A 6,000-nucleotide genomic window follows, 5' to 3' on the forward strand; every position below is an offset into this window, starting at 1 on the left:
ATTCTGCTTTCCTGAGAGAGGATTCAAGAGTTGTTTTTTTTAATCCTCTCAGAAAACAGTTTCAGAGTTACAGAGAAGTGGTGCACTGTGGCGTTGAGTGTGCTCAATGAAGTGCACGACCTCATCATTTATTATCAAGACACACATTTACCATGCTCAAGAGCGCTGAGAGCTTCTGTGGTCCACATATTCATCAAAGGCCATGCAATCCTACATATGGTTAAATGTGTTTTTTTATGTTGAATCATACAATAAACCCCATGCTGGTCATTCTATTCTCTGTGTTATGATGAAACCCTGCATGTCCTATCCTCAACCCTTTGTTTTGTAATGATTGTAGCCCATGTGCTTTTTCTCCAGCCCTGCAAGCTGTTGTGTTTCTCAGCCCTGTATGACAATTATGTTTGAAATAACTGGCTTTTGTATGCAGTGTCTGATTAGGATTCCTGCTGCACATGAGCCCCGTCACAAAAGGTGCCGATTTAACACAAGGTCTGCAGAAACACACAGACTGTTGGGAAATCACCGTTACAGCCACCTCAGCCACCATGCAGGCCTCGGGCACAGCTGCTTATACAGCAGCTACAGTATGAGTGCCACCTACGCTGCTCTACAGTGGCACTCATAAGTTTATGAACCCATGCTAAAGTTGACTAAAAAGAGGAATAAAAAAATCATCTTTTGGAAGTTGATCTTAATGCCCTAATTAAAAAATGAGAAAACTGGTTTGATTTGCATTGAGAGATGATTTTATGGAAAGTACCCCATGCCAATCTCTAGGTATGGTGAAGGGTATGTGATGATGTGGGGGGGGGGTTATTTTAATTCTAAAGGTCAAGGGAACAGGATGCATAGTATCCTGGATCCATGAGATAACTGGCCTTTCAAAATAAAAGTCTGCCTGCCTCTATGGGAATTTAACATAGGGGTGTACTTACTTATGCTCCCTGTATTTTAAGGAAGAACATTTATTTATTTACGATACATTATTCATTCACAAAGAAAATTGGTGTCCTTAAAGGTTGGATTTTTCCTCATTTTTTTAATTAAGGCATTAAGATCAATTTCCTAAAGATGATTTTTTTATCAACTTTTTAATCAACTTTAGCATGGGTTCATAAACTTATGCGCATCACTATATAAGACTCTCTGAAGACTTCTGTTCTGTTTTCTGCATTCAGCACCCTGCAGCAAGCCCCTGTGACTGCAGACAGTGGCACTCAAGTGTTTTAACCACATTAACCTGGGTCACTGCCAGCTGCTCTTTAGTCATCCCGCTCAGTGTTTCTATATAAGCCACTTGAACATATTCAGTGGGAGGACGCAGGCTGGATGGAACAGTGTGCATCTGAACTGCTGTGATATCTACAGCCATGTTCTCACCAGATCTGTGCTCACAGGAAACATAAAGTAGTAGCGCCACAATGACTATCCTGCAAACAGTGGAAGTCAGTCAAAATGTGTGTATGAATCAGTTTGCTATGTACTGTATTAAGTAGTGTGTTAATAATGTATATATATATATGTATATATATATATATATATATATTTTTTTTTTTCCCATCCCTTTCTGCAGTCCCAAAACATATCAAAGTGATACTCAGATTTATATTTTCTTATTATTGAAACGAAGAAACAAAGGCGTTTGAAGATAATTCTGAAACACTCTTTTAGCCTCCAAGCCTGGAGTAAACTTACAGTGTTTAATATGTGATATGAGATGATATCAAAGATGATATTGACTACTGTAAATCCCAAGGTAAGTGCTCTGTTGGGGACCATTTAGTTTGCTAGACTCCAGGGATTTTAGTACACTGTGCGTTCTCTTCAGCTGAAGCTGCTCTTCACTGTTTGGCTCACAAGAGGCCAACATGGCCAGGCAGAGTGAATGTGTTTAGACAAGATGCTATTAAGCAAGAACAGCCAGAAGTCAACAGATCACACACATCACCTGCATTGCAGGAATACATTTAACAGCAGAGTGCAAGATCGAAATAACTTTTCATTAGCTTTTTTTTTGTCTTTGGTAGCCTTTATTTAACATTTCATCCAGGTTTCAACTAACCACAAGCCAACTTGTGTGTCCTTGCCTTTCTTATAGAGTAGAATAGAAAATGTACTACTGGATGTGTTGATAGAATTTAATGAAAGAAAGACCTTGTGGTGTCTATAAAAGTAAATTAGTTTGTATTCAGCAAAATACGTCTTGCTACCACAAAGGAAAATATGCAATATTTAAAAAGTAAATTATTAAAGCGTGTCGATCATTAAAAATACGCAAGGTTGTTTTGTCCTTAGAGAAAGAATTGTATCCTCCATTTGTTTATCACACTGCCTAATATGCATAACGTTTGGCATAAACAGCAACGATCTAACTCACCACAGGCCACATCAAGGTCAGTGTGTGACCACTGTGAAAAGGAAAGAAACCAGCAACTGACAAATCTGATGTAGCAGGAACAGCGGTACCGATGTAGCTGAGCAAATAATCCATGTTAGTCCCTGATCAGCTAAAACGCAGACTTGCTGTGACGCTTTCAGAATAAAGCACCCACTCCAAGAAACCCGTTGGTCACTAATGTAGTGCTGTCTGCTGGTCTGACAGAGCTAAGTTCATATATTATCACTTTGACCCCCAGGCGAACAGCTAAGCCCCAGTTCTGTCTTCCTTAACTTAGCTCATTCACATTCCACCTCCAGCCACCTCTCCTCACTGCTCTGCTGCGGGAGCTGTTGATTTGCCTCATATCTTAACTAAATTAGAATAATAACCCTGCAGACTGGAATATGTGGTGTTCAGCCCTGGGCACATTTTTACATGTTTTTAGTTTTTGTACAACATAGATGGAAGCAACACTGGGGGCCAGCATCTGAATGTTTATCAGAGCTGGGGCCTCATTAAGACACAATGTGCTTCTTGACCTTGGCAGACAACTGTGGCTGTACCCGTAGCGCATCCCTCAGTGGCATCACAATCACAAATGCAAAGCGGTTTTTTTCTCAAGTGGGGACATGGCCAATATTGATGTTAATGAGACAGAGACAGTAGCAGCATGTGTTCGGTACACATGGTGTCTAACAAAACAGTGACTGGATTTATCAGTGTAAGAACTATCAAACATTAAGCTGGGGACTGAGCACATCAAATAAAATGTCAAAATGAATGATTTGATTTATCAATATGTACATAAGCCTGGATTCTCAATGTGTTTGTATTAATGGCGATGAGCTCTCCAGACGCCCCCAAATGTTGCTTGATTTATGGCAGAAGCAATTACATCTTGCCAGTGTACCCATGCTTGATGGGCGAATCGGTGCAGGTAATTAAAAAGAATAATGAAACAGGGAGCCAAGGGAATGAATCCCTGCATCAAAAAATCTAATCAAAGATAAATGGACTATCCATATTACCTAGTCATTATGCCGGAAAGATTATTGTTTTAAATCCCTGTGTGCACTAGCAATGGACTTTTTCTGAAAACAAAAGCCATTACTCTGCTGACACCTCCGACTTGTTTGCAGACTGATTGATATTCCGTGGCTTGTAAGCATTCCGCTAGTTTATGTTTTCAATTTCAGGGGGAGACAATGGATGCAGGTATTTCATACTGAGAATGAAAAACAGCTATTGATGGATTTACAAAAGAATCCAGAAATGTGATTTTAAAATGCACCCAAAAGCACATATTTGAGCTCAGACAAAGGCAGGCACACACACACACACACACACACACACACACACACACACACACACACACACACACACACACACACACACACACACACACACACACACACACACAAACAAATAAATGGAGCTCTATGCATTGGCTAATTCAATTGGCACATTAAAGTGCATTGATAGAACTGTTGTTAGGGATTTCTATACTGTCAACGTTGAACCTGTTTGGTTGCATCATAAGGTAGTCCCGTAGCATACAGCTGCTGCAGATACAAAAACAAAACCTGAATCTTCCTGGAATTTTGAAAATGTGTTTTAAGTCCTGTATATAATTTCCAAAATGGTGTAAATGCAAAAACAGTATTGCTTTATTTAACTTAGAAATATATTTGCAAGCAGTGCTGAGTAGTATAAAGCCTGTTTGATGGTTGTGTGGAGGCTCCACGCAGAGCTTTCTGCGTGGTATGCCGTCGGTTCGACGCAGAACCATAAAACGGCCTTAAGAAGACTGTAGGGCATAAAGACTGAACTAGCACACCATATTTATGATGTAATATACTGTAGTATTAGCATGCTTAAAAACTGACATGAAGAAATTGTAGTCCTATTTGACTTAAAGTTTATAGTTTGACATTTTGTGGAAAAGGATATTTGCTTTCTTGTTGAATGTTACATGAGAAGATTGATATCACTTCCATGTCTGTATGCTAAATATGAAATTAATGCCAAGATACAGTTAGCTTAGCTTAGGACAAACACTGAAAACAGCTAGCCTGGCTCCGTCCAAACATAAATAAATGGCCCACAGCACCTCTAACGCTCACTAAATAATATGTCATATCTCATTTGTATAAAAAACCAAAATGTTAAAATGGCAAGTTGTGGTTTTACAGGGAGTATGCTTCTGTCTGGTTGCAGTGATGTATCGCTTGGCAACCTCACGGTGATTAGAAGAGATAACGTGGTAATTAGGGAGCTTTAGAGGTAATTGAAGGTGTATTTTTCAACATTGGACAGAGCCAAGCTAGCTGTTTCCCCTTCCTCCAGTCATAATGCTAAACTAAGCTAGCCACCAGCTGGATCTAGCTCCATACTTAGCATGCAGAGAGTGGTATCAATTGTCTCAGCAAAAAGAAAAATAGATTATTTCCCAAAATAACAAAAACAAAAACTATTACTTTGAGGAGAATGAATTTGTAGCTGGCTCGTGTTTGAACCAGAATCTCATTTCCAGTGATAACCTACAATATATATATATATTTTTAATTCTTTTTTGGGCATTTTAAGCCTTTATTTGTATAAGACGGCTTAGACATGAAAGGGGAGAGAGAGGGGGAATGACATGCAGCAAAGGGCTGCAGGTCGGAGTTGAACCCACAGCCGCTGCTTTGAGGAGTAAACCTCTATATATGGGCACCCACTGTACCAGGTGAGCTACCCAGGCACCCATTATCTACAATGTTTTAATGGTTTTCCTGTTCACACCAATTTTGCGTGATAATTAATGCCATAAAAAGAGTTCAACAACATCCTGAAAAACAACACTGCGAAGAATAACTTCAAAGTTTCACCAAACTGTGGCATGGTGTGATATGCGTTGAACTGATAGGCGAATTTAAGGGCCCCATTTTGTACAACACAACTCACACAATAGCTATAGATAACAATAGACATTGTTTCAGCTTTCATTTTTGATGCTTTGTTTACACAACAAAGTGTTGGCTGGGTTGAGCTCAAGGTATCAGGGCCCAAAAGCACACGGTCCCACTCAGTAGAAGGCAGCGGACTCACAGCTGCTGATTCAGTCCAGTTTCCTGTCGGTTTGCAGCCAAAAAGAGCCAGAATCCAACATCTCAGCCAACACTCTAATCACAACAGCAATCACAGAGCTAGGCGCTCATCAGTCAGCACAAACACGCACACACATACAAGCCTGCATGCATGCGCATACAAACCAGTGTCTGGTTAAGTTTGCTTCAACACGTCCTCGTTCAGGCACACATTTTTAACACATGGTAAACATTGTGAATTGAAACAAAACTACTTGGATAGGTTTGGAGAAAAGATCACAGTTTGGGATAAAATAAGTATGTTTGTTACGTAACCTAAGTTAAGTACGTAAATAAGAATAAATACATTTAGTATGTGACATAAGGTAAGTATGTCACGCAAGTTAACTTACATAAATAATAGGTCAACGTTGACTTTTTCACACGGGACACGAACCGTGGTCTCCTGGGTGAGAACTCCCCTCTGCAGATTTTGATTACAAAAGTATTTGTGAAAAAGCAGTTGTAATCTGGGAAACAAATGTTTCC

This window comes from Sander vitreus, chromosome 5 (genome assembly GCF_031162955.1).
Source record: "Sander vitreus isolate 19-12246 chromosome 5, sanVit1, whole genome shotgun sequence".
In the NCBI taxonomy this organism is placed as follows: domain Eukaryota; kingdom Metazoa; phylum Chordata; class Actinopteri; order Perciformes; family Percidae; genus Sander; species Sander vitreus.